Genomic DNA, 24,675 nt, shown 5'->3' with positions numbered 1-24,675 from the left:
CTGCCCACTGGCCTATACGCACTAACCAACTACGCGGGAATAGTTATGGGCACTCGACGTCGTGGTATCAGCCGAAGCCTTCATGACATTAGCGACTAAGCAGTGCGCGCCGGGTTGGACCGCGTAACGCAACTTCCTTTGTAATGGAGGTTGCTAGGTCTGCTCACCGGCTGCATACGCAACGTGCAGGTGTGCACTGGGCGATGGGCCCAGACCCCTACGACATAGGATTTAGACTGGCGTACTGACCTCTCTGTTGTGACTAGGTGGGGCTGCGACGTGTTGTTCTTCCGAGGCCGGGAATGACCTAGGAAAGAGTGGCCGGCCAAAGGGGATCGAGCGTGTTGGGAAATGTGGTGCACCCCTGCAGGGAAGTTGATCTATTCAAATAGCCGTGTCCCTCGGTAAAAGGACGACAAGTTGTACTTTGACCTTATGACAACTAGAACCGGATACTTAATAAAACACACCCTTCCAAGTGCCAGATACAACCGGTGATCGCTCTCTCACAGGGCGACGAGGGGAGGATCACCGGGTAGGGTTATGCTATGCGATGTTACTTGGTGAACTTACCATCTACTCTCTTCTACATGCTTCAAGATGGATGCGGCCAGAAGCGTAGTCTTCGACAGGACTAGCTATCCCCCTCTTATTCCGGCATTCTGCAGTTCAGTCCACATATACTACCCCCTTTCATTGATACCAATGCATATGTAGTGTAGTTCCTTGCTTGCGAGTACTTTAGATGAGTACTCACGGTTGATTTTCTCCCCCTTTTCCCCTTTCTATATCCGATTGTTGCGACCAGACGTTGGAGTCCAGGAGCCAGACGCCACTGTCAATGACACTGCTACTACTCGGGAGGTGCCTACTACTACGTGCAGGCCGCTGACGACGACCTGGAGTAGTTTAGGAGGATCCCAGGCAGGAGGCATGCGCCTCTTTCGATCTGTATCCCAGTTTGTGCTAGCCTTATTAAGACAAACTTGTTTAACTTATGTTTGTACTCAGATATTGTTGCTTCCGCTGACTCGTCTATGATCGAGCTCTTGTATTCGAGCCCACGATGCCCCTGGCTTGTAATATGATGCTTGTATGACTTATTTTATTTTTAGAGTTGTGTTGTGATATCTTCCTGTGAGTCCCTGATCTTGATCGTACACGTTTGTGTGTATGATTAGTGTACGATGGAACCGGGGGCGTCACAAGTTGGTATCAGAGCCGACTGGCTGTTGGAATCCCCCTTCCACACTCCTTGCCCGAAGTGGAGTCTAGACTTGCAAAACTTTTTACTAACATGGATGTGTGTCTTACGGGCCCACATCGCCATTTGGGTGGTATTAGGATCTTTTACTCCTCGATCTTTACTCTGGGACTTTGAACTCTCTTCTACTCGGGTTAAACGAATTTACTAACTCTAACACTAGGATCCCGTGACCACGTTCACCCCAAAGCTGGATAAGCCCTAGTTATTCCTTAGACTAGTATTTTGAACAATATCCACACTGTCATTTGACTCCTTTGAAATATATTTGTTTTTAGATGGAACCCACGAGGCAGGTTGTGTGCCACACGATGGCCATTGGTGCCTCTGGATCACCTGCTATGCTAGCTAAGATGATGACCTATCTGGGTTATCACTGGCACCCTGAGTACACCGTCTACGAGGAGTACCAGGACTTTAACCAGGAGCAGTATCGTGCCATCGTCCACCTCTACTCTCGGGAGTATGACTCCTCTACCGTGTTGCACACTGCTCATGGTGTTGGAGTGACTATCGACATGGCAGTCGACGATGCTGCTTATGCTGCTCTGACACGTCTTCGTGGAGAGTATCAGGAGTTGGACACCTCCCCTTTCAGGCACATTGATATCGCATCCGATGTTGGCGCGGAGGGATACTACACTACTGCCTACTCAACTGTCACTCGAGAGCCCTTCTACCATCAGAACCTAGTTCTGCATGCTGATGGGCTGGATAGAGCTAACCAAGCTCTTCGCCACGAGTTGTACACCACCCCTCAGCACCTATACCGTGCTCTGACGATGTTGCACCCCCTTGTCTGATCTGGTGATCTATTGCGTTCTGTGATCTACCCAGCCAGGCCCGTGATGCCCCAGGGTGTTGGCCGGCTAGATGTGGGAGGCTACTCTCCCGCACTTGGTCCTCTTCTGCCTCCTGCACGTCTGGTTCTGCACCAGAGTATCTGCGGACTCCAGGCTACTGACGTGGAGGACTTCCCGTCGTGTCACTACCAGCTGTCCGGCTACACCTACCTTGATAGTTCCTCCTGGGACTGATGTTGGCTTGCTTGTTAGTGGTAGATGCATTCACCGCGAGCCTGCGTGCCGCCTATGATGTTCATAGTCTATGTACTGAACTCCGTGTACTGAACTCTATGCATGATCCCTTTTGTAAGATATGCCGACTGCTATGTAGTATCTATCGTGCTCCTTGTCATTATGCATGTTTCATCATGAAAGCTTCTGTGTTTGCAAATTTCCCAATGCTGAACTACCCCTGTTATATATTAGCAGGATGGTTAGACCAGGTGGTCGTGGTCATGGTGGCCATCCCCCACCACCTCCTGAGTACCTGGCTGGCATGATGCAATAGTTTGAGTTAAATCACCAGTTCATGGAGAATATTATGGCTCAGTTTCCTCGCCCCAATATGAACCAACAGCCAACCCAAGTGACTCTGCAGGATTTCATGCACCTCAACCCAACTGTGTACCGCAGCTCAACTTAGCCTCTGGATGCTGATGACTGGCTCCGTGACATCACCTATGAGATGGAGTCTACTGATGTAGCACCTGCCAGCTATGTCACCTTTGCTTCCTTCTTCTTGAACGGACTCGCTGCTCAATGGTGGGACAGCCACAGGCATACTCTGCCGGTTGGGACAATCATCACTTGGCCAGATGTAACACCCTCTATGCGACTATCTCTCCCACGTGTCGAGGCACGACTTAGAGGCATAATCGCATTGAAGGCATATGTCGCAAGTTAGGCAATCTTCACAACATCCCATGTAATATAGATAATAAAAGGGGAGATAACGTAGTTGGCTTACACTCGCCACGTCAATCAAGTACATAAAATAGCATTACATCATTCAACACTCATGGCCCGACTACGGCGCCAAAATAAAAGATAAACCAACATGCGACACGGTCCCGATCACCCCCAACAGGGCACCACTACTGATCCTCAGGAAAGGAAACATAGTATCGTTGAGAGTCCTCGTCGAACTCCCACTTGAGCTCGAGCGCATCACCTGGAGCGGAATCGTCAGGCCCTGCATCTGGTTTAATAGTAATCTGTGAGCCACAGGGACTCAGCAATCTCGCACCCTCGCGATCAAGACTATTTAAGATCAAAGGTAAGGCAAGGTAAATATGTGGAGCTGCAGCAAGCGACTAGCAAATATGGTGGCTATCCTGTTCGCAAAAGAGAGCGAGAAGAGGAGGCAAAGCACGAGCGAGAAACTAGAGGGCAACCTGCGCAAGCATTACTCCAACACCGTGTCCACTTCCCGGACTCCGCCGAGAAGAGGCCATCACGGTAACACACTCAGTTGATTCATTTTAATTAAGTTAAGGTTTAAGTTATCTACAACCGGACATTAACAAATCCCCATCTGCCCATAACCGCGGGCACGGCTTTCGAAAGTTCAAATCCCTGCAGGGGAGTCCCAACTTAGCCCATGACAAGCTCTCACGGTCAACGAAGGAATAGACCTCCTCCCGAGACGTTCCGATCAGACTCGGTATCCCGGTTCTTCAAGACAACTCCGACAATGGTAAAACAAGTCCAGCAACACCACCCGCTGTGCCGACAAATCCCGATAGGAGCTGCACATATCTCATTCTCAGGGCACACCAGATAAGCTAAGCGTACGGGAGCCAACGTAACCCAAGTTGCCAAGGGACGGCCCCGCACGGTGCTCTAGGTTGGACCAACACTCAGAGGAGCACTGGCCTGGGGGGGTTTAAAATAAGATGACCCTTGAGTCCGCGAAACCCAAGGGAAAAGTCTAGGTGGCAAATGGTAAAACCAAGGTTGGGCATTGCTGGAGGAGTTTCATTCAAGGCGGACTGTCAAGGGGTTCCCATTATAACCCAACCGCGTAAGGAACGCAAAATCCGGGAACATAACACCGATATGACGGAAACTAGGGCGGCAAGAGTGGAACAAAACACTAGGCGAGAGGCCGAGCCTTCCACCCTTTACCAAGTATATAGATGCATTAAGCTAACAAGATAATATAATGATATCCCAACAAGTAAATAATGTGCCAACAAGGAACGGCCTCCAATCTTCACCTGCAACTAGCAACGCTATAAGAGGGGCTGAGCAAAGCGGTAACATAGCCAATCAATGCTTTGCTAGGACATGGTGGGTTAGAGGTTTGACATGGCAATTTGGGAGGCTTGAAAGCAAGTGGTAGGCATCATAGCATTGGCATAGCAAAAGAGCGAGCATCTAGCATAGCAAAGATAGTAGTGATTTCGAGGGTATGATCATCTTGCCTGCAAAGTTGTCAGAGTTGACTGGATCCTCAAAAGCAAACTCAACGGGCTCCTCGTTAGCAAACTCTTCTCCCAGCTCTACCCAAACAAGACAAACAAGCAAACGGAACACAATCAACCACGTGCAAAGCTCAAACAATATGATGCAAAGATGATATGCTATGCGGGATGCGATGCGGGATGCATATGCAAGATGTGACAAGGAATGCATGAGCATGGCCTCAACTTGGAAATACAAGTGTGCAACTGGAAAGATGAGATGAAATCGCTTGAAAACGATATAAAGAACGCCGGAATCGGAGTTACGGTTTGGAAATGGCAAGCAATTCAAATATGACCACATTCTGCGATTTACAGCAAGTAGCCATCTAAATGCAACAAGATGAACATGCTACATCACCCAAACATTGCATCAAAATACATGGCAGGGATGCATTCAAGATGCTTAACAAAAGTCTAGCACTGAGCTATGGTCAATTCATCCATTAACAGGTTCAAACAAGCATGGCAAAAATGCATATGGTAAACAGATCTCAGACTTAGTGAAATTAACACTTGTCTAGAATTTCAGATCAGGTAGCACACTTCGGAGCAACAAAACTATATGCTACAGGACCTGAACATGGCAAAGTAAAGCATGGCATGGAGCTACTCAAATAGTTTAACAAAAGTCCCTTAGTGACCTTGAGCCAAAAGGGATCAGAAAATACAATTGCAAGCATGTGAACATGGCAAACACATAATCAGTTCTCAGACTTAGTGAAAACGGTAACATGCTGAAAACAGGTATCAAGTAGGCATGTTTACAAGCTCGATGCACTCACTACGAAGCAAGTCGTGACAAGCTAAGCATACATCCATCAAGAATACACAAAATGCAAGCTAGACATGGCAATAACAATAGCATAGCATGCACGGATCAACTACAACATCCTCGGCAAAATCGCTAACAAGTAGACAATCTGCCCAGATTCACGAAGTAGCAAAAGTAGAGCTCGATTGACTCAAGCTAGGGTGCTCCATAATTGCAAACAAATACATGGATTGATAGAGCACTACAAGATTAACAAAACATCCTTACTGATCATCCTCAAAAGAGGCACAGATCACTAGGAAAAAACATGAACATATGACAACATGAGATAAACAGCTCAAGGACTTAGTGGAATTGCTAAGTCCCTGAAATCAGCATTACCAAGTGCCTCACTTTGCAAGCTCGTGCTAGTCACCACACACATCACAAAAATACATGGGTTGCACCTCTGGAAAGATGGCAAAACCCTTAACAAAACATATGTAGAGCTTATGGGCATATCATGCACACAATAATCTTGGCAAAAATGACAAATATCTAAATGGAGCAGCAGATCTGACAATTATCTCAAGTAGCCCTCTTCTAACAGCATTTCGGGCATCAAGATGAACTCAAATGAAAATGATGCAATGAAATCAAATGATTTACTCTCTGAGACGAACATTTTGATATGCTATAAGCTAAAAACGGAGCTACGGATGCAAGGTTACGGGACGATGAACATGGCAACATGAACTAGGGTTTCGGGAGAAAGTCAACCCGCGGTGGATCTGGATCTCAGATCTGGCACTGTAGCAGCTCGGCGTGGTACTGTTCACCGGTTGACCCCGAGGTCGCCGGAGGCTCACCGGACTCCGGTGAAGCGGTGAGGGCGCGGGAGAGGCAGGAGGAGGCCGGAGATGCCCGGATCCGGCCCGGGACGGCGCGGCGGCGAGGTGGAGACGGCCAGGCGGCGAGGAGGCGAACCGGGGCGGCGAAGGCGGCACGGCGACTCGCCGGCGTTGACTGCGAGGCGGTGGCGGGGCACGCACCGGCGCGGGAGGCGGCGAGCGTCGCGAGGAGGAAGAGGCGCAGGAGGCGGCGCTCGGCTTCGGGCCAGGGAGGGCCGGAGGCGGGCCGCACGGGCCTCGACGGCGGCAGGGACATGCTGGGACACGTGGCAGGAGGGGAGTGGCTGGGGGGAGCGGGGCGGACACGTCCGGCACCGGCGGACGTGTCCGGCGGCGGCGGAGGAGATCTTTTTTAGTGTTTGGGAGAGGGGATCCGCGAATTTAGAGGAGGGGTCTATATATAGGCATAGAGGGAGCTAGGAGAGTCCAAATGAGGTGCGGTTTTCGGCCACGCGAACATGATCGAACGCTCTAGATGATGGAGAGGGTTTTGATGGGTTTTGGGCCAAAATGGAGGGGTGTTGGGCTGCAACACACACGAGGCCTTTTTGGTCCCTCGGTTAACCGTTGGAGTATCAAACGAAGTCCAAATGGTACGAAACTTGACAGGCAGTCTACCGGTAGTGAACCAGGGCCGCTTGGCAAGTCTCTGTCCAATCCGGGAATGTTTAATCCCCACACACGAAAGAAGGCTAGAAATGACCACCAGAGGAGAACGAAGCGCCGGAATGCAAAACGGACAACAGGGAAAATGCCCAAATGCATGAGATGAACACGTATGCAAATGCAATGCACATGATGACATGGTATGAGATGCATGGCAATGATAACAACACACGGAGACAAAGACCCGAACCAAAGAAAATAAAATAACTTAACGCCAGAAACGGCAAGAGTTGGAGTACAAATTGGGTAAGTTACATCCGGGGTGCTACAACACTCCACCACTACGAAAGGATCTCGTCCCGAGATCTAGGACTGAAATAACGCCGGGTACTCAGAATGGAGGTGATCCTCGCGTTCCCAGGTAGCTTCACGGTCGGAATGGTGTGACCACTTGACTTTGAGGAATTTGATTGACTTGTTGCGAGTCTTGCGTTCAGTCTCTTCAAGAATAGCAACTGGGTGCTCACGATAGGAGAGATCTTCTTGGAGCTCAATGTCCTCGAAGTTGACGGTGCGGTCAGGAGTCTTGAAGCACTTTCGAAGCTGAGAGACATGGAACACATCATGAACATTTGCAAAGTTTGAAGGAAGCTCGAGTTGATAGGCGAGATCGCCTCTCTTGCTGACAATCTTGAAAGGTCCCACGTATCTAGGGGCAAGCTTCCCTTTGATACCGAAGCGACGAGTACCTTTCATAGGAGAGACGCGGAGGTAAACATGATCTCCGATCTCGAAAGCCAAATCACGGTGCTTACTGTCATAGTAGCTCTTCTGGCGGGATTGGGCTTCTTTGAGGTTATCTCGAATGGTTTTGCACATTTCCTCTGCCTCTGTGATTAAGTCATTTCCGAGAAGCTGACGTTCACCGGTTTCAGACCAGTTGAGAGGGGTACGACACTTCCTGCCATACAGAATTTCAAATGGGGCCTTGCCCGAACTTGCTTGAAAACTATTGTTGTAGGAGAAATCAGCATAAGGAAGACAATCCTCCCACTTCATGCCGAAGGAGATCACACAAGCCCTGAGCATATCTTCAGGAATCTGGTTGACACGCTCGACTTGACCGCTAGTTTGAGGATGGAAAGCTGTACTGAAGCAGATGTTGGTGCCCATGGCCTTCTGAAAAGAATCCCAAAACTTGGAGGTAAAGATGCTGCCACGGTCTGAAGAGATCACTTGTGGAATATTGTGCAGAGAGACAATTCGAGAGGTATAGAGTTCCGCCAATTGAGCTGCAGTGATTGACTCTTTGATAGGCAGAAAGTGAGCCACTTTGGTGAGCTTGTCGATGACAACAAATATAGCATCATTGCCACACTTGGACTTTGGAAACCCAGTCACGAAGTCCATTTCAATGTGGTCAAACTTCCATTCTGGAATGGCAAGAGGTTGGAGGAGACCCGCTGGCCTTTGGTGTTCTGCCTTCACTCTTCTGCAGACATCACATTTAATCACGAACTGAGCAATCTCTCGCTTCATTCGAGTCCACCAATAAGCCTGCTTGAGGTCCTGATACATCTTCGTGCTCCTAGGGTGGATGGAGAGGAGGGAATTGTGAGCCTCGTTCAGGATCACTTTACGAAGTTCACCTTTGGGCACAACAATACGATCCTCGAAGAAGAGAGTATCCTTGTCATCAAGGCGGTAGCACTTGTACTTGGGTTGACTCTTGGCAATCCCAATCTTCACCTTTTTCACCAGAGCATCAAGAAGCTGGGCTTGGCGAATCTGGTCTTCCAAGGTAGGAGAGACTTGAAGGTTGGCGAGGAAACCTTGAGGAACAACTTGCAGATTAAGTTTGTGGAAAGCTTCACAAAGCTCGGGTTGATAAGGCTTGAGAATCAGACTGTTGCAAAAAGCCTTCCTGCTCAATGCGTCAGCAATCACATTGGCCTTGCCTGGAGTATACTCGATACTCGGATTATACTCTTGAATCATTTCGACCCATCGAGTTTGTCTGAGGTTGAGATTAGGCTGAGTGAAAATGTACTTGAGACTCTTGTGATCAGTGAAAATGTCCACTTTTCTTCCCAATAAGAGATGTCTCCAAGTCAAAAGAGCATGCACAACTGCCGCCAACTCGAGATCATGAGTGGGGTAGTTCTTCTCATTGGGCTTCAACTGGCGAGAGGTATAAGCAACAACTTTCTTATCTTGCATCAACACTGCGCCAAGACCTTGGAGAGAGGCATCACAAAAGACCTCGTATAGCTTGGATTCATCAGGCGGAGTCAGAACTGGAGCAGTGACCAATTTCTCTTTCAAAGTGTTGAAAGCAATGTCACACTCCGGAGACCAAACGTACTTGACGTGCTTCTGGAGAAGATTTGAGAGAGGCTTCGTGATCTTAGAAAAGTTTTCAACGAATCTTCGGCAGTAGCTTGCGAGACCGAGGAAGCTACGAAGTTGCTTCACGTTCTGAGGAGGTTCCCAATTCACAATTGCAGACACCTTCTCAGGATTCACTGCAATGCCCTTGGCAGAGATGATATGACCAAGATAAAGAACCTCATCAAGCCAAAATTCGCACTTGGAGAACTTGGCGTAGAACTTGTGTTCCCTCAACTTATCGAGTACCAAACGCAAGTGCTTGGCATGATCTTCCTTGTTCTTCGAGAAAACCAGAATGTCGTCGAGATAGACCAAAACGAAGTCATTGGTGTAGGCGTTGAAGATGAAGTTCATCATGCGAGAGAACGTCGGAGGAGCGTTGACAAGGCCAAAAGACATGACAATGTATTCGTATGAACCATAGCTTGTCCTGAAAGCCATCTTGGGAATATCTTGCTCACGGATTCGAATCTGATGATAACCCATACGGAGATCAAGCTTGGAGAAAACTTGTGCACCTTTGAGTTGTTCGAACAGCTCATTGATGTTGGGAAGTGGGTATTTGTTCTTGATGGTCTTCTTGTTCAATGGACGGTAATCAACACAAAGTCGGTCCATTCCATCCTTCTTCTTCACAAAAAGAACACCACAACCCCACGGAGAAGAACAAGGCTGGATGAGACCCATTCTCTCTTGAATATCGAGTTGCTTCTTCAGCTCCTTCAACTCTTCAGGTCCGAGCTTGTAAGGACGCTTGCACACTGGTTCCGTGCCAGGCTCAAGATCAATAACGAATTCACCTGGCCGGTGCGGAGGCATTCCTGGAAGCTCTTCTGGAAAGACGTCTTGATATTTGCAAACGACTGGAATTTGCGAGATAGCATCCAGTTCACCCTTTTCATTGAGAGAAAACAGACGGATTGTATCATCACGAGCGGCAAAGACAATTACATCCTCAGACGAATGAGTCAATTGAATCTGCCTAGCTGCACAATCAAGCTGAGCCTTGTGCTTAGAAAGCCAATCGATCCCGAGAAAAAGATCAATATCCGAGTTACCAAGAACCATTGGGGAAGCCAAAAACTTGAAATCATCCATCATGATAAAAATATCCGGGACTATTGAAGTAGCCCTCATAGACTTAGCCGGAGAAACCACTCCCATAGGTTTACCCAACATTTGCGAAACGAAGTCATGCTTGGAAACAAATGATCTTGACATGAAACAATGCGATGCACCAGTGTCAAAAAGAACTTTTGCGGGAAAAGAGTTAACTGGAAAGTTACCCATGATGACATCTGATGAGTCCTCTGCCTGAGTTGCATTCAACAAGTTGACCTTAGCGTGCTTGGGGTTATGCTTGACCACAGCTGTACTTGCCGATCTGACAGGAGGAGGAGGAGGAAGACACCTCTGGTTGAAACACTTGTTGGCATAGTGACCCTTCTGTTGGCACTTGCTGCACGTGACCTCTGAAAGCGGACGGTGATACGAAGCACTCGATCTTGGAGGTTGAGACGAAGTCTTGTTCTGAAAGCCAGGGTTGGGGGGGTGGGAAGATCCACTGCCACCTTTGCTCTTTTGCTGATACGGCTACCGGAACGGAGGAGGAGGAAGCCAATACTTCTGCTGCTTGGCCACTTGAGTAGAGGAAGAAGGAGTAGCATCTCTGACTCGCTTCTTGGAAGCATCACACCTCAATTGAGCGGCCTCTTGCTTCAATGCCATGTTGTAGAACTCATCGTACCTCAAGGGCTCAAAGAGGACAAGAGTGAGCTGGATTTCTTCTCTGAGACCACCCCTGAACTGGTATATCATGCTCTTCTCATCAGGGACGTCCTGCTTGGCAAAACGGGCGAGCTTCTGAAACAACTTGTTGTAGTCGTAGACAGACAAAGAGCCTTGCTTCAGGTTGCAGAATTCCTCATGCTTGCTTTCAACCACGCTCTTAGGGATATGGTGAGCTCTGAAATCTTGACGGAATTCATCCCAAGTGATAACACGTCCACCTCTGGAATCCTTGTACTGCTGGAACCATTCTGCAGCTTGATCTTTGAGTTGGAAGGAAGCGAACTTGACAAAGTCCTCAGGCCTGACGTTACTGCACTCGAAATGCTTGCATAGATCCACGAGCCAATCGTCAGCATCGGTTGCCTCAACACAATTGCTGAAAGTCTTTGGCCCATTAGCAAGGAACTGGTTGAGTGTAGCAAAGTGATTCTGATTGTTGCCTTGGTTCCTTGGTTGCCTTGATTACGCTCTTGAAGAATTTGCATGATCAACTGTGTGTTTGCATTGGTTGCGGCCATCACAGCTTGCCATGCCTCCGGAGGAGGTGGAGGTGGTGGCGGATCAGGATTCGGAGTCGTGCGCGTTGGAGGAGCCATCCTGAAGAGGTTGACATCCATTAGCACATTGATAGACAAATATTGAAGCTGAATCCAATGGAATGAAAATTGCAACATATAGTCTTCACATCCGAACAAAATGAACGAATGCATTCCTCTTGAAATGGTCACATATCCATAAATTGAGAAGCCACTTAGAATTAAGGTAGAGAAATAAATCAACAAGGTACGGATCAAGAACGAATAATCGGTAAGAAATCCCAATCTCAAACCAACTATCCATGGAAGAAGAACTAGAGCTACTAGAATTCCCACCTATGAAACTCCCGGACCTTTCCGGTTATGCAAACAGGTGTTGGGGATACAGGGGAAGCATAATATCTCACCCAATTCTAGAAAATCCTACATCCAGCTTTATCCATCCTTCAACACATAACCGAGAAAAATTTCGGAAACAATCTACCTCAACCTTCGAAAAGCATCCGTTATACAAGTTATGCCGATACTCCCGAACTCTCGCCCCAGTACTGGGTGGCGTCGAGGTTATCTCACCAACGAACTGCATAAAAGAGATTTTTGATGTCGGCGTACTAGACTCAGGTATTCCAGAACTGCAACGATAAAATTATGACGACAACACCTCAGAGCTCAACTCCCCGGGACACTTCCACAAAACCCCTGACAGGACGATCCCAAGATACCCGCGTGATCCTAAAATTTTTTTAGTAAAAATTGAGAAGAGAAGAGTCAAAACTCTACGTCAGGATGCCTTACCAGAGCGATGAGGAGACTGGGAAGTAAAAAGAATTCCTAAACTCTCCGATATATAATTCCTAAATGACTCAAAACATTTTTCTAGACACAACTCGGCCGCTAATAATGATCAAGCAATGGGGCTCCTAAGGTCGGGGAAGGCTCTGATTACCAACTTGTAACACCCTCTATGCGACTATCTCTCCCACATGTCGAGGCACGACTTAGAGGCATAATCGCATTGAAGGCATATGTCGCAAGTTAGGCAATCTTCACAACATCCCATGTAATATAGATAATAAAAGGGGAGATAACGTAGTTGGCTTACACTCGCCACGTCAATCAAGTACATAAAATAGCATTACATCATTCAACACTCATGGCCCGACTACGACGCCAAAATAAAAGATAAGCCAACATGCGACACGGTCCCGATCACCCCCAACAGGGCACCACTACTGATCCTCAAGAAAGGAAACATAGTATCGTTGAGAGTCCTCGTCGAACTCCCACTTGAGCTTGAGCGCATCACCTGGAGCGGAATCGTCAGGCCCTGCATCTGGTTTAATAGTAATCTGTGAGCCACAGGGACTCAACAATCTCGCACCCTCGTGATCAAGACTATTTAAGCTCATAGGTAAGGCAAGGTAAATATGTGGAGCTGAAGCAAGCGACTAGCAAATATGGTGGCTATCCTGTTCGCAAAAGAGAGCGAGAAGAGGAGGCAAAGTGTGAGCGAGAAACTAGAGGGCAACCTGCGCAAGCATTACTCCAACACCGTGTCCACTTCCCGGACTCCGCCGAGAAGAGGCCATCACAGTAACACACTCAGTTGATTCATTTTAATTAAGTTAAGGTTTAAATTATCTACAACCGGACATTAACAAATTCCCATCTGCCCATAACCGCGGGCACGACTTTCGAAAGTTCAAATCCCTGCAGGGGAGTCCCAACTTAGCCCATGACAAGCTCTCACGGTCAACGAAGGAATAGACCTCCTCCCGAGACGTTCCGATCAGACTCGGTATCTCGGTTCTTCAAGACAACTCCGAAAATGGTAAAACAAGTCCAGCAACACCACCCACTGTGCCGACAAATCCCGATAGGAGCTGCACATATCTTGTTCTCAGGGCACACCGGATAAGCTAAGCGTACGGGAGCCAACGTAACCCAAGTTGCCAAGGGACGGCCCCGCACGGTGCTCTAGGTTGGACCAACACCCAAGGGAAAAGGCTAGGTGGAAAATGGTAAAACCAAGGTTGGGCATTGCTGGAGGAGTTTTATTCAAGGCAGACTGTCAAGGGGTTCACATTATAACCCAACCGCGTAAGGAACGCAAAATCCGGGAACATAACACCGATATGACGGAAACTAGGGCGGCAAGAGTGGAACAAAACACTAGGCGAGAGGCCAAGCCTTCCACCCTTTACCAAGTATATAGATGCATTAAGCTAACAAGATAATATAATGATATCCCAAAAGTAAATAATGTGCCAACAAGGAACGGCCTCCAATCTTCACCTGCAACTAGCAACGCTATAAGAGGGGCTGAGCAAAGCGGTAACATAGCCAATCAACGGTTTGCTAGGACATGGTGGGTTAGAGGTTTGACATGGCAATTTGGGAGGCTTGAAGGCAAGTGGTAGGCATCGTAGCATTGGCATAGCAAAAGAGCGAGCATCTAGCATAGCAAAGATAGTAGTGATTTCGAGGGTATGATTATCTTGCCTGCAAAGTTGTCAGAGTTGACTGGATCCTCAAAAGCAAACTCAACGGGCTCCTCGTTAGCGAACTCTTCTCCCAGCTCTACCCAAACAAGACAAACAAGCAAACGGAACACAATCAACCACGTGCAAAGCTCAAACAATATGATGCAAAGATGATATGCTATGCGGGATGCGATGCGGGATGCATATGCAAGATGTGACAAGGAATGCATGAGCATGGCCTCAACTTGGAAATCCAAGTGTGCAACTGGAAATATGAGATGAAATCACTTGAAAACGATATAAAGAACGCCGGAATCGGAGTTACGGTTTGGGAATGGCAAGCAATTCAAATATGACCACATTCTGCAATTTACAGCAAGTAGCCATCTAAATGCAACAAGATGAACATGCTACATCACCCAAACATGGCATCAAAATACATGGTAGGGATGCATTCAAGATGCTTAACAAAAGTCTAGCACTGAGCTACGGCCAATCCATCCATTAACAGGTTCAAACAAGCATGGCAAAAATGCATATGGTAAACAGATCTCAGACTTAGTGAAATTAACACTTGTCTGGAATTTCAGATCAGGTAGCACACTTTGGAGCAACAAAACTATATGCTACAGGACCTGAACATGGCAAAGTAAAGCATGGCATGGAGCTACTCAAAGAGCTTAACAAAAGTCCCTTAGTGACCCTGAGCCGAAAGGGATCAGAAAATACAATTGCTAGCATGTGAACATGGCAAACACATAATCAGTTCTCAGACTTAGTGAAAACGGTAACATGCTGAAAACAGGTATCAAGTAGGCATGTTTATGAGCTCGATGCACTCACTACGGAGCAAGTCGTGACAAGATAAGCATACATCCATCAAGAATACACAAAATGCAAGCTAGACATGGCAAGAATAATAGCATAGCATGCACGGATCAACTACAACATCCTCGGCAAAATCGCTAACAAGTAGACAATCTGCCCAGATTCAAGAAGTAGCAAAAGTAGAGCTCGATTGACTCAAGCTAGAATGCTCCATAGAGAACTACAAGATTAACAAAACATCCTTACTGATCATCCTCAAAAGAGGCACAGATCACTAGGAAAAAACATGAACATATGGCAACATGAGATAAACAACTCAAGGACTTGGTGGAATTGCTAAGTCCCTGAAATCAGCATTACTAAGTGCCTCACTTTGCAAGCTCGTGCTAGTCACCACACACATCACAAAAATACATGGCTTGCACCTCTGGAAAGATGGCAACACCCTTAAAAAAACATATGTAGAGCTCATGGGCATATCATGCACACAATAATCATGGCAAAAATGACAAATATCTAATTGGAGCAGCAGATCTGACAATTATCTCAAGTAGCCCTCTTCTAACAGCATTTCGGGCATCAAGATGAACTCAAATGAAAATGATGCAATGAAATGAAATGATGTACTCTCTGAGACGAACATTTTGATATGCTATAAGCCAAAAATGGAGCTACGGATGCAAAGTTACGGCACGTTGAACAGGGCAACATGAACTAGGGTTTCGGGAGAAAGTCAACCCGCGGTGGATCTGGATCTCAGATCTGGCACTGTAGCAGCTCGGCATGGTACTGTTCACCGGTTGACCCCGAGGTCGCCGGAGGCTCGCCGGACTCCGGCGAAGCGGTGAGGGCGCGGGGAAGGCAGGAGGAGGCCGGAGATGCCCGGATCTGGCCCGGGACGGCGCAGCGGCGAGGTGGAGAAGGCCGGGCGGCGAGGAGGCGAACCGGGGCGGCGGAGGTGGCACGGCGACTCGCCGGTGTTGACTGCGAGGCGGCGGCGGGGCACACACCGGCGCGGGAGGTGGCGAGCGTCGCGAGGAGGAAGAGGCGCGGGAGGCAGCGCTCGGCTTCGGGTTAGGGAGGGCCGGAGGCGGGCCGCGCGGGCCTCGGCGGCGGGGATAGGCCGGGACGCGTGGCAGGAGGAGAGTGGCTGGGGGAGCGGGGTGGACACGTCCGGCACCGGCGGACGTGTCCGGCGGCGGCGGAGGAGATCTTTTTTAGTGTTTGGGAGAGGGGATCCGCGAATTTAGAGGAGGGGTCTATATATAGGCATAGAGGGAGCTAGGAGAGTCCAAATGAGGTGCGGTTTTCAGCCACGCGATTGTGATCGAACGCTCTAGATGATGGAGAGGGTTTTGATGGGTTTTGGGCCAAAATGGAGGGGTGTTGGGCTGCAACACACAAGAGGCCTTTTCGGTCCCTCGGTTAACCGTTGGAGTATCAAACGAAGTCCAAATGGTACGAAACTTGACAGGCGGTCTACCGGTAGTGAACCAAGGCCGCTTGGCAAGTCTCGGTCCAATCCGGGAATGTTTAATCCCCACACACGAAAGAAGGCTAGAAATGACCACCGGAGGAGAACGAAGCGCCGGAATGCAAAACGGACAACGGGGAAAATGCTCAAATGCATGAGATGAACACGTATGCAAATGCAATGCACATGATGACATGATATGAGATGCATGGCAACGATAACAACACACGGAGACAAAGACCCGAACCCGAGAAAATAAAATAACTTAACACCGGAAACGGCAAGAGTTGGAGTACAAATTGGGTAAGTTACATCCGGGGTGTTACACCAGACTTCCAAGCTGCTTTCCGTGCCCGCTTCATTCCTCAGGGAGTCATGGACCGGAAGAAGCATGAGTTCCGCAGCCTCACCCAGGGCAACAAAACTGTCGAAGCTTATCAGCGGGAGTTTCTGGATTTATCCTGCTATGCTGAAGAAGACATCGCAACTGATGCACGCAGACAGGAGAAGTTCCATGATGGCCTTCAAGCTGACATCAAGCTCGCACTTCTAGTGCATGACTTTGCTGATTTCACCACCTTGGTGAACAAGGCCATCAATGTCGAAACAGGTCTGCAGGAACACTAGAGCTCTCACAAGTGCAACCGTGACACAGGCTCATCTTCGGGCCCGTCCTCGCAGAAGCGTAGGATATGGATTCCCAACAACATGTATCAGCCAACTGCACCTGCTCCAAGGCAGTCCTATGCTGCACTGCGTCTGCCTCCCCCACCAAATAGGCAGCCAAGACTTCCAGCTCCACCACCCGAGCTCCTATTCCCACTCCCAATAATGGTCTGTGCTACAAGTGTGGCCAACCAGGTCACCTCGCCAGGAACTGTTTTCAGAACCAAAATCAACTGGCCCTTCCCGCAGCTGGCCGTGGAAGCAACCATCCCCGCAACACCAATGCCAGGTCTTATGGTCGTGTTCATGCCAACCACGTTGATCTCAATTAAGCTCAAGACCAGCCTGCTACTGTGATGGGTACACTCCTCGTAAATTAAGTACCTGCATCTGTTTTATTCGATTCAGGAGCATCACATTCATTCATGTCAGAAGATTTTGCATACAAGCACGACGTTAGATGTGAGGAGATGAACACTTCAGTAGTGGTAAAAACCCCCGTGGGACAATGTCAAACCTCCATGGTTGGCATCGACGTCCCTGTGGAAATCGAAGGGCTGGAATTCTATGCCTCTCCCATTATCCTGAAGTCGTCTAACATCGACCTCATTCTGGGGATGGATTGGATAAAAGCGCATACTGCTTCTATAGTTTGTGCCACTAAGATGGATGAGATAGTTACTTACCAGGCTCATCTTGTTCAAAATGCCGAGGCACAGCTTTATGCCTTCAATGCATTGAACGCTGCACCACTCGAGGGCATGGAAAACATTCCCACCGTTTGCGAATTCCAAGACATCTTTCCTGAAGAACTTCCATGGATTCCCCCTGCTAGAGCTGTCAAATTCATCATTGACTTGAAACCAGGCACCACTCCTATAGCCAAACGACCCTATAAGATGCCGCCGCATGAACTCATTGAGCTTAAGGAGGAATCGACAAATCTCTTCGCAAAGGTTTCATTCGCCCTAGTTGCTCTCCTTGGGGAGCACCTTCTCTCTTTGTTAAGAAGAAGGATGGGACAAACCGATTAGTCCAAGATTATTGTCCTATTAACGAAGCCACTATACATAACAAATATCCCCTCCCTCGGATCAATAATCTTTATGATCAACTGGCTGGTTCATTAGTGTTCTCCAAACTTGACTTGAGGTTGGGTTACCACCAGATCCGTGTTCTTGAAGAGGATATCCCAAAGACCGCCTTCGTGACTCGATATGGATCGTACGAATACACCGTCATGTCATTCGGCTTAACGAATGCTCCAGCCACCTTCTCTCGTCTGATGAACTATATATTCATGGATTACCTCGACAAGTTCGTCGTGGTTTATATGGATGATATCCTGGTATTTTCCAAGCACAAAGAAGAACATGCTGAACATCTTCGTCTTGTGCTGGAAAAGCTTCGAGAGCATCAACTGTATGCTAAGTATTCCAACTATGAATTCTGGCTCCCCGAAGTAACCTATCTTGGGCATGTCATCTCCAAGGATGGTATTGCCGTCAACCCTGAACGAGTCCGGTCTATTCTCGATTGGACTCCTCCGAAGAATTTCAAGCAAGTTAGAAGTTTTCTCGGACTCACCAGCTATTGCCGTCGATCTGTCGAGAACTTCTCCAAGATCGCCAGGCCTCTAACTAACCTGTTGCATAAGGGCTTCAAGTTCCAATGGATAGACAAATGTCATGAAAGTTTCCAGGCACTCAAAGGCAAGTTGACTTCTGCCCCAGTGCTTGCTCCACCTGATACTAAGAAGGGCTTCATCATTTACCGCGACGCTTCCCGTCAAGGATTAGGTTGTGTCCTAATGCAAGAGCGTAGAGTGATTGCTTACGCCTCTCGACAACTGCACCCTCACGAAGAAAACTACCTAGTTCAAGATCTCGAGCTTGCTGCTGTCATTCATGCTCTGAAGCAGTGGAGACATTACCTTCTCGGTAATCATTGCGAGATCTTCACCGACCACCAAAGTCTGAAGTATATGTTTACTCAGCCAGACATGAACCTCTGTCAGCAGAGATGTATGGAGACTGTTGTAGACTTCCATGTAGGTATATCCTATACCCCAGGCAAGGCTAATGTAATGGTTGATGCCTTGAGCCGCAAGTCTTACTGTAATCACCTCTAGGTTCACAAAGTTCAACCCTCGCTGGTCGAAGAGTTTAGAAAGCCGAACCTTCATATTGTCCCTCCTAGTGCACTCGCTCCCCCTCCCCCAGAGTTCCAAAAGATGAGTCTTCATGTTGTTACTAAGGGTTCTCTAAATACCCTGGCTGTCGTACCAAATCTCGTAGACGGTATAAAGACTATTCAAGGTTATGACTCTGATGTCCAGAAGATTAAACACCATCTCGTAGAAGGAAAGCCCTCATTCTTCACTATCGCCAATGATGGCGCCTTGTACTTCAAAGGCCGCCTAGTGGTACCATGTTCGAGGAAAAACCTGGATCAGACAAAAAAGGTTATGAAAGAAGCTCATGATATGCCTTTATCTATTCATCCCGAGAGTACAAAGATGTTCCAAGACATCCGTCAGAGATTCTGGTGGTCTAATATGAAGCAAGACATTGCTCGATATGTTGCCGAGTGTGACATTTGCCGCCGTATCAAAGCAGAGCATCAAAGGCCTGCTGGGACTCTGCAACCTATCACTACTCCTGAATGGAAATGGGACCATGTTGAGATGGACTTCGTCACTGGGTTTCCCAAATCGCAGAAAGGTAATGATGCTATTATTGTCATCATTGATCGGCTTTCTGAAGTTGCACATTTTTTGGCGGTTAAAGAAACAATCACTGCTAGTCAGCTTGCAACTCTCTACATGTCCAGAATTGTTTCACTTCTTGGTATTCCACTGGTTATCATTCAGACAGTGGCAGCTTGTTTACTTCAAGGCTCTGGGCAAGTTTCCAAGAAGATATGGGAACTCATCTGTCGTTCAGTACTGCGTTTCATCCTCAGTCGCAAGGACAGGTTAAACGTGTCAACCAAGTTCTCGAAGAAATGCTTCGATCTTGTGTAATTTCCTTCGGTAAGAAGGGGGAGGAATCTCTTCCGTATGCCGAGTTCTCTTATAATAATAGCTATCCAGCTAGTCTGAAGATGGCCCCCTTCGAAGTGTTATATGGACGAAAGTGTCGGACCCCTCTGAACTAGTCAGAAACCGGGGAAACGTCCAATCTTCGGTCTGGATATCATCCAACAAGCCAAAGAAAAAGTCCTCATTATTCGCGAGAATCTCAAGACTATTCAGTCACGTTAGAAAAGTAAGTATGACCGTCATCACAAAGACATGGTCTATCAACCTGGCGAAAAGGCTTATCTTCAAGTTACACCAATGAAGGGTGCTCACTGCTTCGGGATCAAGGGCAAGCTAGCTCCTCGCTATATTGGCCCATTCACTATTCTCGAAAGGCATGGAAAAGTGGCAAATCAACTGGAGCTTCCGCCGAACCTTTCTCAGGTTAATGATGTGTTCCACGTGTCACAGCTCCGCCATTGCTTCAAGGACCCAATCCGAGCAGTGGATCATGAAGTGCTCGAAATGCAGCAGGACCTAATCCTATAAAGAGCATCCGGTCCGCCTTCTCGACCAAGCTGAACGCCTCACACGTCAGAAAGCGATCAAGTTCCTCAATGTCCAGTGGTCGCATCACTCTGAAGATGAAACCACTTGGGAGCGCGAGGACCGCCTGCGTGATGAATACCCCGCACTGTTTCCCTCTACCTCCTAAAATCTCGGGACGAGATTTCTTGTAGTGGAGGAGTTTTGTAACGCCCGGATAATTATGCTACAGTAAACCCATGCTAATGATGCCACGTCACCTCTGTTACTATCGCTGATCTCACGTCGGTTCAAAAACTGGTTCAAAAATCATATTCAAAAATATGGCAAACGATAAAAGCTTTCAAACATTAAAACAAAATTATTCGGTTAGTGCCAATTATTACATAGGTAATTATTGTGAAGAAAATACTTTTTTAGAAAATGCCTAAATAATTTAAATTGAAATAAAACAGAAAATAAAATAAAAAAGAAATAAAAACAGAAAAAACTCCCCCCATTGGGCCATCTGTGGCCCAGCTGGCCACCAGGCCGGCCCAACCGGCAAGCCCACCCCCACTCCATATCCCCCCTGGACACCCAAACCCTAACCGACACTTCCCCCACTCCCTCTCGCTTCCCCCCTCCAGATCAGATCTGGATCGGGGCTGCGACCCCGTCGCCGCTCGACGACCCGCCGACGCCTACCGCTCGACTGCATGTCGCCGCCGCCCGAGGACCTCGCCGGATGCCACCTCGCCTAGCCTTCCCCGCCGGACTTCCTCCCCCGCGCGCGTCGTGCCTGTCCCCCACCTCAAGCCCCGCTGCACATGCTCTACCTTCCCCTCGTCAGCGCCCCTCCTCTCTCCCTCGTGCCCGCTTGCGCGCTCACCACCACCCGCTCGCCCTGCCTCTGCTACTCTGCTGCTCCTGCCGATGCGCCTCCCCGGTGCCCGCCTCGACCGCGCCCGCCCGATGAGCTCCCCTGCACCCATGTGCTCTCTGCGCGCGCCCGCGTGGCCGGCCGCCGTAGTCACCGGTCGGCCTCCCCGTGCTCGCCGCGCCCCGCCCGTGGCCTGCTCCCGTCGCTCCACGCTGCCCTGCGAGTGGCCGCTCCCTCTTCCCGCGCTTGTGCCGCCTCAAGCTCGGGCGCCCGCGCGTGGCCCAGCCGCTGCTGCCGTGCACCCCGGCCACCCCCTGCTCACCCTGCAGCCACTCCCTCGGGCCTGACTACGCCTCTACACGCTCCCCCGCGTGTGGTCGCGCCAAGCCTCGCGCCCTTCGACCCGCGGCCCTCCTTGCCGTGCTGTCGCGGCTCCGCCGTCCCAACCGTGTTGTTGCTTCGCTTTGCCGTACCCATGGCCACCTCCGACACCGCGCCAGCGCCCAGTTGCGCCTGCTCGGCCCTCGCGCAAGTTAGGCTCCCGCAGCACCGCTCCCGCTTGGCCCCGTGCTCGCCCGCTCACATTGTCGCCCGTCTCGCCGTGCTCCAGCTCGCCTGCTGCCACCTCTGCTAGCCACTGCGTGATACGTCCATTTTGCATCATGCTTTTATATCGATATTTATTGCATTATGGGCTGTTATTTCACTTTATGTCACAATACTTATGGCTATTCTCTCTTATTTTACAAGGTTTACATAAGGAGGGAGAATGCCGGCAGCTGGAATTCTCGGCTGGAAAAGGAGCAAATATTAGAGACCTATTCTGTGCAACTCCAAAAGTCCTGAAACTCCACGGAACATCTTAAAATAAATAAAGAAAAATCCTCGCCAAAGATGAAGGCCGGGGGCCCACACCCTGCTCACGAGGGTGGGGGGCGCACCCCCCTCCCCCTAGGGCGCGCCCCCTACCTCGTGGGCCCCCTGGTGGCTCTCCGACGTCCATCTTCTGCTATATGAAGTCTTTCGATGAGAAAAAAATAAGAAGGAACTTTTCGGGACGAGACTCCGCCGTCACGAGGCGGAACCTTGGCGGAACCAATCTAGAGCTCCGGCAGAGCCATTCTACCGGGGATACTTCCCTCCGGGAGGGGGAAATCATCACCATCGTCATCACCAACGCTGCTATCATCGGGAGAGGGCAATCTCCATCAACATCTTCACCAGCACCATCTCATCTCCAAACCCTAGTTCATCTCTTGTATCCAATTCTTGTCTCAAAGTCCGGGATTGGTGCTAGTAGTGTTGATTACTCCTTGTAGTTGATGCTAGTTGGTTTATTTGGTGGAAGGTCATATGTTCAGATCCTATATGCATATTATTACCCCTCTGATTATGAACATGAATATGCTTTGTGAGTAATTACGTTTGTTCCTGAGGACAAGGGAGAAGTCTTGCTATTAGTAGTCATGTGAATTTGGTATTCGTTTGATATTTTGATAAGATGTATGTTGTCTAGCCTCGAGTGGTGTTATGTGAACGTCGACTACATAACACTTCACCATTATTTGGGCCTAGAGGAAGGAATTGGGAAGTAATAAGTAGATGATGGGTTTCTAGAGTGACAGAAGCTTAAACCCTAGTTTATGCGTTGCTTCGTAAGGGGCTGATTTGGATCCATATGTTTCATGCTATGGTTAGGTTTACCTTAATACTTTTGTTGTAGTTGCGTATGCTTGCAATAGAGGTTAATCATAAGTGGGATGCTTGTTCAAGTAAGATTAGCACCCAAGCACTGGTCCACCCACATATCAAATTATCAAAGCATCGAACGCGGATCATATGAACGTGATGAAAACTAGCTTGACGATATTCCCATGTGTCCTCGGGAGCGCTTTTCCTTATATAAGAGTTTGTTCCGGCTTGTCCTTTGCTACAAAAAGGATTGGGCCACCTTGCTGCACTTTATTTAATTTTGTTACTTGTTGCTCCTTACAATTTACCTTATCACAAAACTATCTGTTACAACTTATTTCAGTAATTGCAGAGAATACCTTGCTGAAAACCGCTTATCATTTCCATCTACTCCTCGTTGGGTTCGACACTCTTACTTACCGAAAGGACTATGATAGATCCCCTATACTTGTGGGTCATCAAGACTCTTTTCTGGCGCCGTTGCCGGGGAGTGTAGCGCCTTTGGTAAGGAAAAATTTATATAGTGTGCTGAAATTTACTATCACTTGCTACTATGGAAAGTAATTCTCTAAGGGGCTTCTTCAGGGTATCTTCACCCCGTCCAGTAGAGCAAAGAGTTTCTCCTAAACCTACTGAACCTATTCAAAATGAAACTCCTTTTGAATTTCCTTCGGGTATGATGGAAAAACTGCTGGCTAACCCTTTTACAGGAGATGGAACAAAGCATCCTGATGAGCACTTAATATATGTGGATGAAGTTTGTGGATTGTTTAAGCTTGCAGGTATACCCGATGATGTTGCTAAGAAGATGGTCTTCCGTTTATCTTTGAAGGGAGACGCATTGATATGGTATAGGCTATGTGATGATATGAGATCATGGAACTATAAATGATTGAAATTGGAATTTCATCAAAAGTATTACCCTATGCATCTTTTTCATCGTGATCGCAATTATTTATATAATTTCTGGCCTCGCAAAGGAGAAAGCATCGCTCAAGCTTGGGGGAGGCTTAAATCAATGTTATATTCATGCCCCAATCATGATCTCTTGAGAGAAATAATTATGCAAAGTTTTTATGCTTGGCTTTCTGAAAACAATCGCACCATGCTTGATACTTCTTGTGCTGGCTCTTTTATGATGAAGACTATTGAATTTAAATGGAATTTATTGGATAGAATTAAATGCAACTCTGAAGATTGGGACCTCGACGAAGGTAAGGAGTCAGGTATGACACCTAAGTTTGATTGTGTTAAATCTTTTATGGACACCGATATTTTCCGTAAGTTTAGGACTAAATATGGACTTGACTCTGAGATAGTAGCTTCTTTCTATGAATCTTTTGCTACTTATGTTGATCTCCCTAAGAAGAAGTGGTTTAAATATCATCCTCCCATAGAAGTAAAAGTAGCTGCACCTATTAAAGTTGAAGAAAAGACTGTCACTTATAATGATCCTATTGTTCCTACTTCTTATGTTGAGAAACCACCTTTCCCTGTTAGACTAAAGGATCATGCTAAAGCTTCAACTGTTGTTCGTAA

Source organism: Triticum urartu, chromosome 4 (assembly GCF_003073215.2).
Source record: "Triticum urartu cultivar G1812 chromosome 4, Tu2.1, whole genome shotgun sequence".
Classification (NCBI taxonomy): Eukaryota; Viridiplantae; Streptophyta; class Magnoliopsida; order Poales; family Poaceae; genus Triticum; species Triticum urartu.
The sequence above is the reverse complement of the archived record's forward strand: the minus strand, read 5'-3'. Positions refer to the sequence as shown.